The sequence below is a fragment of the Pimephales promelas genome, chromosome 16 (assembly GCF_988280905.1).
Source record: "Pimephales promelas chromosome 16, fPimPro1.hap1.1, whole genome shotgun sequence".
NCBI classification, from domain to species: domain Eukaryota; kingdom Metazoa; phylum Chordata; class Actinopteri; order Cypriniformes; family Leuciscidae; genus Pimephales; species Pimephales promelas.
In genome coordinates, this window is record NC_142784.1 from 5,353,234 (window position 1) to 5,365,262 (window position 12,029).

A 12,029-nucleotide genomic window follows, 5' to 3' on the forward strand; every position below is an offset into this window, starting at 1 on the left:
CAATTGCTTCCACTTGCAAACCATCCCTGAGCTGTTGTTGAAGGACAGTGTCCCAAGATAACAAATCATAGCATCAAGGCGCTGTGGCTTAGTTGGTCAAAGCGCCTGTCTTGTAAACAGGAGATCCTGGGTTCGAATCCCAGCGGTGCCTCTATCCAGCTGACTTTGCTCTTTGGGATTGTTCTTGGACAGAGAGCCTTGAGACCTTGAATCCAGTTTAAATTGTGCAGAGGCTAGAGCACCTGTCTTTTCTGCCCGCAGAGTGAAAAGCATTACAGTGTTGGAAATGCCCAGATGAAAAACCATCAAGTGGCCCAACCACATAATCATGTGGGCTCTGTGGCGCAATGGATAGCGCATTGGACTTCTAGATTGCAAAATGAGGACATTCAAAGGTTGTGGGTTCGAGTCGTACCTTTAGCCCTTTTGTCAACCCCATACTGTACAGTGTTGCCCTCAGTTAACAGAAAGCTTTTGAGGCCTCTTGTTCTCAACGTGTTCATTTCAAATAATGTCAATGTAGTTGAAAGGCTTCAAAATGTTGTCTGTTTTGTTTACTACTACATTTGCTTACCAAAACCTCTTGGCTCTTGCACACATGGACTGGCAGTCACCACAGAGTGGTGCCAGACTTCCTTTCTCTTCCCGCTGCTTAGATGGTCTTTGCAGCTCTTGTGAATGGAGCTCCATAAACATGTTTGTTGTGGGTTCTAGGAGTCCAGCTGAACATGGTTGGCCAATAATCACAGAGGCTGGCTGGCCACCCCATAGTTTATGCTGTCCAAGTCCTGGTCCACGATTTGCATCTTTTTTGTGCACAGGCTGGCAGGCGCTGTGGCTTAGTTGGTTAAAGCGCCTGTCTAGTAAACAGGAGATCCTGGGTTCGAATCCCAGCGGTGCCTTTGACTGTGCCCTTCTGTTTCGCAAGGCCTTGAACCCTCGCAATTCTTTGCGTTTCTGAGAACTGACCACAAACTGTGAAACTGAGGCTTCCTTTGCAATTGCTTCCACTTGCAAACCATCCCTGAGCTGTTGTTGAAGGACAGTGTCCCAAGATAACAAATCATAGCATCAAGGCGCTGTGGCTTAGTTGGTCAAAGTGCCTGTCTTGTAAACAGGAGATCCTGGGTTCCAATCCCAGCGGTGCCTCTATCCAGCTGACTTTGCTCTTTGGGATTGTTCTTGGACAGAGAGCCTTGAGACCTTGAATCCAGTTTAAATTGTGCAGAGGCTAGAGCACCTGTCTTTTCTGCCCGCAGAGTGAAAAGCATTACAGTGTTGGAAATGCCCAGATGAAAAACCATCAAGTGGCCCAACCACATAATCATGTGGGCTCTGTGGCGCAATGGATAGCGCATTGGACTTCTAGATTGCAAAATGAGGACATTCAAAGGTTGTGGGTTCGAGTCGTACCTTTAGCCCTTTTGTCAACCCCATACTGTACAGTGTTGCCCTCAGTTAACAGAAAGCTTTTGAGGCCTCTTGTTCTCAACGTGTTCATTTCAAATAATGTCAATGTAGTTGAAAGGCTTCAAAATGTTGTCTGTTTTGTTTACTACTACATTTGCTTACCAAAACCTCTTGGCTCTTGCACACATGGACTGGCAGTCACCACAGAGTGGTGCCAGACTTCCTTTCTCTTCCCGCTGCTTAGATGGTCTTTGCAGCTGTTGTGAATGGAGCTCCATAAACATGTTTGTTGTGGGTTCTAGGAGTCCAGCTGAACATGGTTGGCCAATAATCACAGAGGCTGGCTGGCCACCCCATAGTTTATGCTGTCCAAGTCCTGGTCCACGATTTGCATCTTTTTTGTGCACAGGCTGGCAGGCGCTGTGGCTTAGTTGGTTAAAGCGCCTGTCTAGTAAACAGCAGATCCTGGGTTCGAATCCCAGCGGTGCCTTTGACTGTGCCCTTCTGTTTCGCAAGGCCTTGAACCCTCGCAATTCTTTGCTTTTCTGAGAACTGACCACAAACGGTGAAACTGAGGCTTCCTTTGCAATTGCTTCCACTTGCAAACCATCCCTGAGCTGTTGTTGAAGGACAGTGTCCCAAGATAACAAATCATAGCATCAAGGCGCTGTGGCTTAGTTGGTCAAAGCGCCTGTCTTGTAAACAGGAGATCCTGGGTTCGAATCCCAGCGGTGCCTCTATCCAGCTGACTTTGCTCTTTGGGATTGTTCTTGGACAGAGAGCCTTGAGACCTTGAATCCAGTTTAAATTGTGCAGAGGCTAGAGCACCTGTCTTTTCTGCCCGCAGAGTGAAAAGCATTACAGTGTTGGAAATGCCCAGATGAAAAACCATCAAGTGGCCCAACCACATAATCATGTGGGCTCTGTGGCGCAATGGATAGCGCATTGGACTTCTAGATTGCAAAATGAGGACATTCAAAGGTTGTGGGTTCGAGTCCCACCAGAGTCGTACCTTTAGCCCTTTTGTCAACCCCATACTGTACAGTGTTGCCCTCAGTTAACAGAAAGCTTTTGAGGCCTCTTGTTCTCAACGTGTTCATTTCAAATAATGTCAATGTAGTTAAAAGGCTTCAAAATGTTGTCTGTTTTGTTTACTACTACATTTGCTTACCAAAACCTCTTGGCTCTTGCACACATGGACTGGCAGTCACCACAGAGTGGTGCCAGACTTCCTTTCTCTTCCCGCTGCTTAGATGGTCTTTGCAGCTCTTGTGAATGGAGCTCCATAAACATGTTTGTTGTGGGTTCTAGGAGTCCAGCTGAACATGGTTGGCCAATAATCACAGAGGCTGGCTGGCCACCCCATAGTTTATGCTGTCCAAGTCCTGGTCCACGATTTGCATCTTTTTTGTGCACAGGCTGGCAGGCGCTGTGGCTTAGTTGGTTAAAGCGCCTGTCTAGTAAACAGGAGATCCTGGGTTCGAATCCCAGCGGTGCCTTTGACTGTGCCCTTCTGTTTCGCAAGGCCTTGAACCCTCGCAATTCTTTGCGTTTCTGAGAACTGACCACAAACGGTGAAACTGAGGCTTCCTTTGCAATTGCTTCCACTTGCAAACCATCCCTGAGCTGTTGTTGAAGGACAGTGTCCCAAGATAACAAATCATAGCATCAAGGCGCTGTGGCTTAGTTGGTCAAAGTGCCTGTCTTGTAAACAGGAGATCCTGGGTTCCAATCCCAGCGGTGCCTCTATCCAGCTGACTTTGCTCTTTGGGATTGTTCTTGGACAGAGAGCCTTGAGACCTTGAATCCAGTTTAAATTGTGCAGAGGCTAGAGCACCTGTCTTTTCTGCCCGCAGAGTGAAAAGCATTACAGTGTTGGAAATGCCCAGATGAAAAACCATCAAGTGGCCCAACCACATAATCATGTGGGCTCTGTGGCGCAATGGATAGCGCATTGGACTTCTAGATTGCAAAATGAGGACATTCAAAGGTTGTGGGTTCGAGTCGTACCTTTAGCCCTTTTGTCAACCCCATACTGTACAGTGTTGCCCTCAGTTAACAGAAAGCTTTTGAGGCCTCTTGTTCTCAACGTGTTCATTTCAAATAATGTCAATGTAGTTGAAAGGCTTCAAAATGTTGTCTGTTTTGTTTACTACTACATTTGCTTACCAAAACCTCTTGGCTCTTGCACACATGGACTGGCAGTCACCACAGAGTGGTGCCAGACTTCCTTTCTCTTCCCGCTGCTTAGATGGTCTTTGCAGCTGTTGTGAATGGAGCTCCATAAACATGTTTGTTGTGGGTTCTAGGAGTCCAGCTGAACATGGTTGGCCAATAATCACAGAGGCTGGCTGGCCACCCCATAGTTTATGCTGTCCAAGTCCTGGTCCACGATTTGCATCTTTTTTGTGCACAGGCTGGCAGGCGCTGTGGCTTAGTTGGTTAAAGCGCCTGTCTAGTAAACAGCAGATCCTGGGTTCGAATCCCAGCGGTGCCTTTGACTGTGCCCTTCTGTTTCGCAAGGCCTTGAACCCTCGCAATTCTTTGCGTTTCTGAGAACTGACCACAAACGGTGAAACTGAGGCTTCCTTTGCAATTGCTTCCACTTGCAAACCATCCCTGAGCTGTTGTTGAAGGACAGTGTCCCAAGATAACAAATCATAGCATCAAGGCGCTGTGGCTTAGTTGGTCAAAGTGCCTGTCTTGTAAACAGGAGATCCTGGGTTCCAATCCCAGCGGTGCCTCTATCCAGCTGACTTTGCTCTTTGGGATTGTTCTTGGACAGAGAGCCTTGAGACCTTGAATCCAGTTTAAATTGTGCAGAGGCTAGAGCACCTGTCTTTTCTGCCCGCAGAGTGAAAAGCATTACAGTGTTGGAAATGCCCAGATGAAAAACCATCAAGTGGCCCAACCACATAATCATGTGGGCTCTGTGGCGCAATGGATAGCGCATTGGACTTCTAGATTGCAAAATGAGGACATTCAAAGGTTGTGGGTTCGAGTCCCACCAGAGTCGTACCTTTAGCCCTTTTGTCAACCCCATACTGTACAGTGTTGCCCTCAGTAAACAGAAAGCTTTTGAGGCCTCTTGTTCTCAACGTGTTCATTTCAAATAATGTCAATGTAGTTGAAAGGCTTCAAAATGTTGTCTGTTTTGTTTACTACTACAATTGCTTACCAAAACCTCTTGGCTCTTGCACACATGGACTGGCAGTCACCACAGAGTGGTGCCAGACTTCCTTTCTCTTCCCGCTGCTTAGATGGTCTTTGCAGCTGTTGTGAATGGAGCTCCATAAACATGTTTGTTGTGGTTTCTAGGAGTCCAGCTGAACATGGTTGGCCAATAATCACAGAGGCTGGCTGGCCACCCCATAGTTTATGCTGTCCAAGGCCTGGTCCACGATTTGCATCTTTTTTGTGCACATGCTGGCAGGCGCTGTGGCTTAGTTGGTTAAAGCTCCTGTCTCGTAAACAGGAGATCCTGGGTTCGAATCCCAGCGGTGCCTTTGACTGTGCCCTTCTGTTTCGCAAGGCCTTGAACCCTCGCAATTCTTTGCTTTTCTGAGAACTGACCACAAACTGTGAAACTGAGTCTTCCTTTGCAATTGCTTCCACTTGCAAACCATCCCTGAGCTGTTGTTGAAGGACAGTGTCCCAAGATAACAAATCATAGCATCAAGGCGCTGTGGCTTAGTTGGTCAAAGTGCCTGTCTTGTAAACAGGAGATCCTGGGTTCGAATCCCAGCGGTGCCTCTATCCAGCTGACTTTGCTCTTTGGGATTGTTCTTGGACAGAGAGCCTTGAGACCTTGAATCCAGTTTACATTGTGCAGAGGCTAGAGCACCTGTCTTTTCTGCCCGCAGAGTGAAAAGCATTACAGTGTTGGAAATGCCCAGATGAAAAACCATCAAGTGGCCCAACCACATAATCATGTGGGCTCTGTGGCGCAATGGATAGCGCATTGGACTTCTAGATTGCAAAATGAGGACATTCAAAGGTTGTGGGTTCGAGTCGTACCTTTAGCCCTTTTGTCAACCCCATACTGTACAGTGTTGCCCTCAGTTAACAGAAAGCTTTTGAGGCCTCTTGTTTTCAACGTGTTCATTTCAAATAATGTCAATGTAGTTGAAAGGCTTCAAAATGTTGTCTGTTTTGTTTACTACTACATTTGCTTACCAAAACCTCTTGGCTCTTGCACACATGGACTGGCAGTCACCACAGAGTGGTGCCAGACTTCCTTTCTCTTCCCGCTGCTTAGATGGTCTTTGCAGCTGTTGTGAATGGAGCTCCATAAACATGTTTGTTGTGGGTTCTAGGAGTCCAGCTGAACATGGTTGGCCAATAATCACAGAGGCTGGCTGGCCACCCCATAGTTTATGCTGTCCAAGTCCTGGTCCACGATTTGCATCTTTTTTGTGCACAGGCTGGCAGGCGCTGTGGCTTAGTTGGTTAAAGCGCCTGTCTAGTAAACAGCAGATCCTGGGTTCGAATCCCAGCGGTGCCTTTGACTGTGCCCTTCTGTTTCGCAAGGCCTTGAACCCTCGCAATTCTTTGCGTTTCTGAGAACTGACCACAAACGGTGAAACTGAGGCTTCCTTTGCAATTGCTTCCACTTGCAAACCATCCCTGAGCTGTTGTTGAAGGACAGTGTCCCAAGATAACAAATCATAGCATCAAGGCGCTGTGGCTTAGTTGGTCAAAGTGCCTGTCTTGTAAACAGGAGATCCTGGGTTCCAATCCCAGCGGTGCCTCTATCCAGCTGACTTTGCTCTTTGGGATTGTTCTTGGACAGAGAGCCTTGAGACCTTGAATCCAGTTTAAATTGTGCAGAGGCTAGAGCACCTGTCTTTTCTGCCCGCAGAGTGAAAAGCATTACAGTGTTGGAAATGCCCAGATGAAAAACCATCAAGTGGCCCAACCACATAATCATGTGGGCTCTGTGGCGCAATGGATAGCGCATTGGACTTCTAGATTGCAAAATGAGGACATTCAAAGGTTGTGGGTTCGAGTCCCACCAGAGTCGTACCTTTAGCCCTTTTGTCAACCCCATACTGTACAGTGTTGCCCTCAGTTAACAGAAAGCTTTTGAGGCCTCTTGTTCTCAACGTGTTCATTTCAAATAATGTCAATGTAGTTGAAAGGCTTCAAAATGTTGTCTGTTTTGTTTACTACTACATTTGCTTACCAAAACCTCTTGGCTCTTGCACACATGGACTGGCAGTCACCACAGAGTGGTGCCAGACTTCCTTTCTCTTCCCGCTGCTTAGATGGTCTTTGCAGCTCTTGTGAATGGAGCTCCATAAACATGTTTGTTGTGGGTTCTAGGAGTCCAGCTGAACATGGTTGGCCAATAATCACAGAGGCTGGCTGGCCACCCCATAGTTTATGCTGTCCAAGTCCTGGTCCACGATTTGCATCTTTTTTGTGCACAGGCTGGCAGGCGCTGTGGCTTAGTTGGTTAAAGCGCCTGTCTAGTAAACAGGAGATCCTGGGTTCGAATCCCAGCGGTGCCTTTGACTGTGCCCTTCTGTTTCGCAAGGCCTTGAACCCTCGCAATTCTTTGCGTTTCTGAGAACTGACCACAAACGGTGAAACTGAGGCTTCCTTTGCAATTGCTTCCACTTGCAAACCATCCCTGAGCTGTTGTTGAAGGACAGTGTCCCAAGATAACAAATCATAGCATCAAGGCGCTGTGGCTTAGTTGGTCAAAGTGCCTGTCTTGTAAACAGGAGATCCTGGGTTCCAATCCCAGCGGTGCCTCTATCCAGCTGACTTTGCTCTTTGGGATTGTTCTTGGACAGAGAGCCTTGAGACCTTGAATCCAGTTTAAATTGTGCAGAGGCTAGAGCACCTGTCTTTTCTGCCCGCAGAGTGAAAAGCATTACAGTGTTGGAAATGCCCAGATGAAAAACCATCAAGTGGCCCAACCACATAATCATGTGGGCTCTGTGGCGCAATGGATAGCGCATTGGACTTCTAGATTGCAAAATGAGGACATTCAAAGGTTGTGGGTTCGAGTCGTACCTTTAGCCCTTTTGTCAACCCCATACTGTACAGTGTTGCCCTCAGTTAACAGAAAGCTTTTGAGGCCTCTTGTTCTCAACGTGTTCATTTCAAATAATGTCAATGTAGTTGAAAGGCTTCAAAATGTTGTCTGTTTTGTTTACTACTACATTTGCTTACCAAAACCTCTTGGCTCTTGCACACATGGACTGGCAGTCACCACAGAGTGGTGCCAGACTTCCTTTCTCTTCCCGCTGCTTAGATGGTCTTTGCAGCTGTTGTGAATGGAGCTCCATAAACATGTTTGTTGTGGGTTCTAGGAGTCCAGCTGAACATGGTTGGCCAATAATCACAGAGGCTGGCTGGCCACCCCATAGTTTATGCTGTCCAAGTCCTGGTCCACGATTTGCATCTTTTTTGTGCACAGGCTGGCAGGCGCTGTGGCTTAGTTGGTTAAAGCGCCTGTCTAGTAAACAGCAGATCCTGGGTTCGAATCCCAGCGGTGCCTTTGACTGTGCCCTTCTGTTTCGCAAGGCCTTGAACCCTCGCAATTCTTTGCTTTTCTGAGAACTGACCACAAACGGTGAAACTGAGGCTTCCTTTGCAATTGCTTCCACTTGCAAACCATCCCTGAGCTGTTGTTGAAGGACAGTGTCCCAAGATAACAAATCATAGCATCAAGGCGCTGTGGCTTAGTTGGTCAAAGCGCCTGTCTTGTAAACAGGAGATCCTGGGTTCGAATCCCAGCGGTGCCTCTATCCAGCTGACTTTGCTCTTTGGGATTGTTCTTGGACAGAGAGCCTTGAGACCTTGAATCCAGTTTAAATTGTGCAGAGGCTAGAGCACCTGTCTTTTCTGCCCGCAGAGTGAAAAGCATTACAGTGTTGGAAATGCCCAGATGAAAAACCATCAAGTGGCCCAACCACATAATCATGTGGGCTCTGTGGCGCAATGGATAGCGCATTGGACTTCTAGATTGCAAAATGAGGACATTCAAAGGTTGTGGGTTCGAGTCGTACCTTTAGCCCTTTTGTCAACCCCATACTGTACAGTGTTGCCCTCAGTTAACAGAAAGCTTTTGAGGCCTCTTGTTCTCAACGTGTTCATTTCAAATAATGTCAATGTAGTTGAAAGGCTTCAAAATGTTGTCTGTTTTGTTTACTACTACATTTGCTTACCAAAACCTCTTGGCTCTTGCACACAAGGACTGGCAGTCACCACAGAGTGGTGCCAGACTTCCTTTCTCTTCCCGCTGCTTAGATGGTCTTTGCAGCTGTTGTGAATGGAGCTCCATAAACATGTTTGTTGTGGTTTCTAGGAGTCCAGCTGAACATGGTTGGCCAATAATCACAGAGGCTGGCTGGCCACCCCATAGTTTATGCTGTCCAAGGCCTGGTCCACGATTTGCATCTTTTTTGTGCACATGCTGGCAGGCGCTGTGGCTTAGTTGGTTAAAGCTCCTGTCTCGTAAACAGGAGATCCTGGGTTCGAATCCCAGCGGTGCCTTTGACTGTGCCCTTCTGTTTCGCAAGGCCTTGAACCCTCGCAATTCTTTGCTTTTCTGAGAACTGACCACAAACTGTGAAACTGAGGCTTCCTTTGCAATTGCTTCCACTTGCAAACCATCCCTGAGCTGTTGTTGAAGGACAGTGTCCCAAGATAACAAATCATAGCATCAAGGCGCTGTGGCTTAGTTGGTCAAAGTGCCTGTCTTGTAAACAGGAGATCCTGGGTTCGAATCCCAGCGGTGCCTCTATCCAGCTGACTTTGCTCTTTGGGATTGTTCTTGGACAGAGAGCCTTGAGACCTTGAATCCAGTTTACATTGTGCAGAGGCTAGAGCACCTGTCTTTTCTGCCCGCAGAGTGAAAAGCATTACAGTGTTGGAAATGCCCAGATGAAAAACCATCAAGTGGCCCAACCACATAATCATGTGGGCTCTGTGGCGCAATGGATAGCGCATTGGACTTCTAGATTGCAAAATGAGGACATTCAAAGGTTGTGGGTTCGAGTCGTACCTTTAGCCCTTTTGTCAACCCCATACTGTACAGTGTTGCCCTCAGTTAACAGAAAGCTTTTGAGGCCTAATGTTTTCAACGTGTTCATTTCAAATAATGTCAATGTAGTTGAAAGGCTTCAAAATGTTGTCTGTTTTGTTTACTACTACATTTGCTTACCAAAACCTCTTGGCTCTTGCACACATGGACTGGCAGTCACCACAGAGTGGTGCCAGACTTCCTTTCTCTTCCCGCTGCTTAGATGGTCTTTGCAGCTGTTGTGAATGGAGCTCCATAAACATGTTTGTTGTGGGTTCTAGGAGTCCAGCTGAACATGGTTGGCCAATAATCACAGAGGCTGGCTGGCCACCCCATAGTTTATGCTGACCAAGGCCTGGTCCACGATTTGCATCTTTTTTGTGCACATGCTGGCAGGCGCTGTGGCTTAGTTGGTTAAAGCGCCTGTCTCGTAAACAGGAGATCCTGGGTTCGAATCCCAGCAGTGCCTTTGACTGTGCCCTTCTGTTTCGCAAGGCCTTGAACCCTCGCAATTCTTTGCTTTTCTGAGAACTGACCACAAACTGTGAAACTGAGGCTTCCTTTGCAATTGTTTCCACTTGCAAACCATCCCTGAGCTGTTGTTGAAGGACAGTGTCCCAAGATAACAAATCATAGCATCAAGGCGCTGTGGCTTAGTTGGTCAAAGCGCCTGTCTTGTAAACAGGAGATCCTGGGTTCGAATCCCAGCGGTGCCTCTATCCAGCTGACTTTGCTCTTTGGGATTGTTCTTGGACAGAGAGCCTTGAGACCTTGAATCCAGTTTAAATTGTGCAGAGGCTAGAGCACCTGTCTTTTCTGCCCGCAGAGTGAAAAGCATTACAGTGTTGGAAATGCCCAGATGAAAAACCATCAAGTGGCCCAACCACATAATCATGTGGGCTCTGTGGCGCAATGGATAGCGCATTGGACTTCTAGATTGCAAAATGAGGACATTCAAAGGTTGTGGGTTCGAGTCCCACCAGAGTCGTACCTTTAGCCCTTTTGTCAACCCCATACTGTACAGTGTTGCCCTCAGTTAACAGAAAGCTTTTGAGGCCTCTTGTTCTCAACGTGTTCATTTCAAATAATGTCAATGTAGTTGAAAGGCTTCAAAATGTTGTCTGTTTTGTTTACTACTACATTTGCTTACCAAAACCTCTTGGCTCTTGCACACAAGGACTGGCAGTCACCACAGAGTGGTGCCAGACTTCCTTTCTCTTCCCGCTGCTTAGATGGTCTTTGCAGCTCTTGTGAATGGAGCTCCATAAACATGTTTCATGTGGGTTCTAGGAGTCCAGCTGAACATGGTTGGCCAATAATCACAGAGGCTGGCTGGCCACCCCATAGTTTATGCTGTCCAAGTCCTGGTCCACGATTTGCATCTTTTTTGTGCACAGGCTGGCAGGCGCTGTGGCTTAGTTGGTTAAAGCGCCTGTCTAGTAAACAGGAGATCCTGGGTTCGAATCCCAGCGGTGCCTTTGACTGTGCCCTTCTGTTTCGCAAGGCCTTGAACCCTCGCAATTCTTTGCTTTTCTGAGAACTGACCACAAACGGTGAAACTGAGGCTTCCTTTGCAATTGCTTCCACTTGCAAACCATCCCTGAGCTGTTGTTGAAGGACAGTGTCCCAAGATAACAAATCACAGCATCAAGGCGCTGTGGCTTAGTTGGTCAAAGCGCCTGTCTTGTAAACAGGAGATCCTGGGTTCGAATCCCAGCGGTGCCTCTATCCAGCTGACTTTGCTCTTTGGGATTGTTCTTGGACAGAGAGCCTTGAGACCTTGAATCCAGTTTAAATTGTGCAGAGGCTAGAGCACCTGTCTTTTCTGCCCGCAGAGTGAAAAGCATTACAGTGTTGGAAATGCCCAGATGAAAAACCATCAAGTGGCCCAACCACATAATCATGTGGGCTCTGTGGCACAATGGATAGCGCATTGGACTTCTAGATTGCAAAATGAGGACATTCAAAGGTTGTGGGTTCGAGTCGTACCTTTAGCCCTTTTGTCAACCCCATACTGTACAGTGTTGCCCTCAGTTAACAGAAAGCTTTTGAGGCCTCTTGTTCTCAACGTGTTCATTTCAAATAATGTCAATGTAGTTGAAAGGCTTCAAAATGTTGTCTGTTTTGTTTACTACTACATTTGCTTACCAAAACCTCTTGGCTCTTGCACACAAGGACTGGCAGTCACCACAGAGTGGTGCCAGACTTCCTTTCTCTTCCCGCTGCTTAGATGGTCTTTGCAGCTCTTGTGAATGGAGCTCCATAAACATGTTTCATGTGGGTTCTAGGAGTCCAGCTGAACATGGTTGGCCAATAATCACAGATGCTGGCTGGCCACCCCATAGTTTATGCTGTCCAAGTCCTGGTCCACGATTTGCATCTTTTTTGTGCACAGGCTGGCAGGTGCTGTGGCTTAGTTGGTTAAAGCGCCTGTCTAGTAAACAGGAGATCCTGGGTTCGAATCCCAGCGGTGCCTTTGACTGTGCCCTTCTATTTCGCAAGGCTTTGAACCCTCGCAATTCTTTGCTTTTCTGAGAACTGACCACAAACGGTGAAACTGAGGCTTCCTTTGCAATTGCTT

At 47.3% G+C, this 12,029-nt stretch overlaps 28 non-coding genes across 28 annotated transcripts; all 28 read left to right on the forward strand.

The window, feature by feature from the left end:
• The first annotated feature begins 77 nt into the window (after positions 1 to 77).
• trnat-ugu (transfer RNA threonine (anticodon UGU)) lies at positions 78 to 151 on the forward strand. The gene has a single exon. It is a non-coding gene; the product is annotated as a tRNA-Thr (tRNA).
• Positions 152 to 828: 677 nt separating this feature from the next.
• trnat-agu (transfer RNA threonine (anticodon AGU)) lies at positions 829 to 902 on the forward strand. Its single transcript has one exon. It is a non-coding gene; the product is annotated as a tRNA-Thr (tRNA).
• A 173-nt stretch (positions 903 to 1,075) lies between these two features.
• trnat-ugu (transfer RNA threonine (anticodon UGU)) lies at positions 1,076 to 1,149 on the forward strand. The gene has a single exon. It is a non-coding gene; the product is annotated as a tRNA-Thr (tRNA).
• Positions 1,150 to 1,826: 677 nt separating this feature from the next.
• Positions 1,827 to 1,900, forward strand: trnat-agu (transfer RNA threonine (anticodon AGU)). Its single transcript has one exon. It is a non-coding gene; the product is annotated as a tRNA-Thr (tRNA).
• A 173-nt stretch (positions 1,901 to 2,073) lies between these two features.
• trnat-ugu (transfer RNA threonine (anticodon UGU)) lies at positions 2,074 to 2,147 on the forward strand. Its single transcript has one exon. It is a non-coding gene; the product is annotated as a tRNA-Thr (tRNA).
• Positions 2,148 to 2,329: 182 nt separating this feature from the next.
• trnar-ucu (transfer RNA arginine (anticodon UCU)) lies at positions 2,330 to 2,419 on the forward strand. Its single transcript is given in 2 exon segments — positions 2,330 to 2,366; positions 2,384 to 2,419. It is a non-coding gene; the product is annotated as a tRNA-Arg (tRNA).
• A 416-nt stretch (positions 2,420 to 2,835) lies between these two features.
• On the forward strand, positions 2,836 to 2,909 carry trnat-agu (transfer RNA threonine (anticodon AGU)). The gene has a single exon. It is a non-coding gene; the product is annotated as a tRNA-Thr (tRNA).
• A 173-nt stretch (positions 2,910 to 3,082) lies between these two features.
• Positions 3,083 to 3,156, forward strand: trnat-ugu (transfer RNA threonine (anticodon UGU)). Its single transcript has one exon. It is a non-coding gene; the product is annotated as a tRNA-Thr (tRNA).
• A 677-nt stretch (positions 3,157 to 3,833) lies between these two features.
• trnat-agu (transfer RNA threonine (anticodon AGU)) lies at positions 3,834 to 3,907 on the forward strand. The gene has a single exon. It is a non-coding gene; the product is annotated as a tRNA-Thr (tRNA).
• Positions 3,908 to 4,080: 173 nt separating this feature from the next.
• trnat-ugu (transfer RNA threonine (anticodon UGU)) lies at positions 4,081 to 4,154 on the forward strand. The gene has a single exon. It is a non-coding gene; the product is annotated as a tRNA-Thr (tRNA).
• Positions 4,155 to 4,336: 182 nt separating this feature from the next.
• Positions 4,337 to 4,426, forward strand: trnar-ucu (transfer RNA arginine (anticodon UCU)). The gene is given in 2 exon segments: positions 4,337 to 4,373; positions 4,391 to 4,426. It is a non-coding gene; the product is annotated as a tRNA-Arg (tRNA).
• Positions 4,427 to 4,842: 416 nt separating this feature from the next.
• On the forward strand, positions 4,843 to 4,916 carry trnat-cgu (transfer RNA threonine (anticodon CGU)). Its single transcript has one exon. It is a non-coding gene; the product is annotated as a tRNA-Thr (tRNA).
• A 173-nt stretch (positions 4,917 to 5,089) lies between these two features.
• Positions 5,090 to 5,163, forward strand: trnat-ugu (transfer RNA threonine (anticodon UGU)). The gene has a single exon. It is a non-coding gene; the product is annotated as a tRNA-Thr (tRNA).
• A 677-nt stretch (positions 5,164 to 5,840) lies between these two features.
• Positions 5,841 to 5,914, forward strand: trnat-agu (transfer RNA threonine (anticodon AGU)). Its single transcript has one exon. It is a non-coding gene; the product is annotated as a tRNA-Thr (tRNA).
• A 173-nt stretch (positions 5,915 to 6,087) lies between these two features.
• trnat-ugu (transfer RNA threonine (anticodon UGU)) lies at positions 6,088 to 6,161 on the forward strand. The gene has a single exon. It is a non-coding gene; the product is annotated as a tRNA-Thr (tRNA).
• Positions 6,162 to 6,343: 182 nt separating this feature from the next.
• Positions 6,344 to 6,433, forward strand: trnar-ucu (transfer RNA arginine (anticodon UCU)). Its single transcript is given in 2 exon segments — positions 6,344 to 6,380; positions 6,398 to 6,433. It is a non-coding gene; the product is annotated as a tRNA-Arg (tRNA).
• Positions 6,434 to 6,849: 416 nt separating this feature from the next.
• Positions 6,850 to 6,923, forward strand: trnat-agu (transfer RNA threonine (anticodon AGU)). Its single transcript has one exon. It is a non-coding gene; the product is annotated as a tRNA-Thr (tRNA).
• A 173-nt stretch (positions 6,924 to 7,096) lies between these two features.
• On the forward strand, positions 7,097 to 7,170 carry trnat-ugu (transfer RNA threonine (anticodon UGU)). Its single transcript has one exon. It is a non-coding gene; the product is annotated as a tRNA-Thr (tRNA).
• Positions 7,171 to 7,847: 677 nt separating this feature from the next.
• trnat-agu (transfer RNA threonine (anticodon AGU)) lies at positions 7,848 to 7,921 on the forward strand. The gene has a single exon. It is a non-coding gene; the product is annotated as a tRNA-Thr (tRNA).
• A 173-nt stretch (positions 7,922 to 8,094) lies between these two features.
• trnat-ugu (transfer RNA threonine (anticodon UGU)) lies at positions 8,095 to 8,168 on the forward strand. Its single transcript has one exon. It is a non-coding gene; the product is annotated as a tRNA-Thr (tRNA).
• A 677-nt stretch (positions 8,169 to 8,845) lies between these two features.
• Positions 8,846 to 8,919, forward strand: trnat-cgu (transfer RNA threonine (anticodon CGU)). Its single transcript has one exon. It is a non-coding gene; the product is annotated as a tRNA-Thr (tRNA).
• A 173-nt stretch (positions 8,920 to 9,092) lies between these two features.
• trnat-ugu (transfer RNA threonine (anticodon UGU)) lies at positions 9,093 to 9,166 on the forward strand. The gene has a single exon. It is a non-coding gene; the product is annotated as a tRNA-Thr (tRNA).
• A 677-nt stretch (positions 9,167 to 9,843) lies between these two features.
• Positions 9,844 to 9,917, forward strand: trnat-cgu (transfer RNA threonine (anticodon CGU)). The gene has a single exon. It is a non-coding gene; the product is annotated as a tRNA-Thr (tRNA).
• Positions 9,918 to 10,090: 173 nt separating this feature from the next.
• trnat-ugu (transfer RNA threonine (anticodon UGU)) lies at positions 10,091 to 10,164 on the forward strand. The gene has a single exon. It is a non-coding gene; the product is annotated as a tRNA-Thr (tRNA).
• A 182-nt stretch (positions 10,165 to 10,346) lies between these two features.
• Positions 10,347 to 10,436, forward strand: trnar-ucu (transfer RNA arginine (anticodon UCU)). Its single transcript is given in 2 exon segments — positions 10,347 to 10,383; positions 10,401 to 10,436. It is a non-coding gene; the product is annotated as a tRNA-Arg (tRNA).
• A 416-nt stretch (positions 10,437 to 10,852) lies between these two features.
• trnat-agu (transfer RNA threonine (anticodon AGU)) lies at positions 10,853 to 10,926 on the forward strand. The gene has a single exon. It is a non-coding gene; the product is annotated as a tRNA-Thr (tRNA).
• A 173-nt stretch (positions 10,927 to 11,099) lies between these two features.
• Positions 11,100 to 11,173, forward strand: trnat-ugu (transfer RNA threonine (anticodon UGU)). The gene has a single exon. It is a non-coding gene; the product is annotated as a tRNA-Thr (tRNA).
• Positions 11,174 to 11,850: 677 nt separating this feature from the next.
• On the forward strand, positions 11,851 to 11,924 carry trnat-agu (transfer RNA threonine (anticodon AGU)). Its single transcript has one exon. It is a non-coding gene; the product is annotated as a tRNA-Thr (tRNA).
• Positions 11,925 to 12,029: the final 105 nt, after the last annotated feature.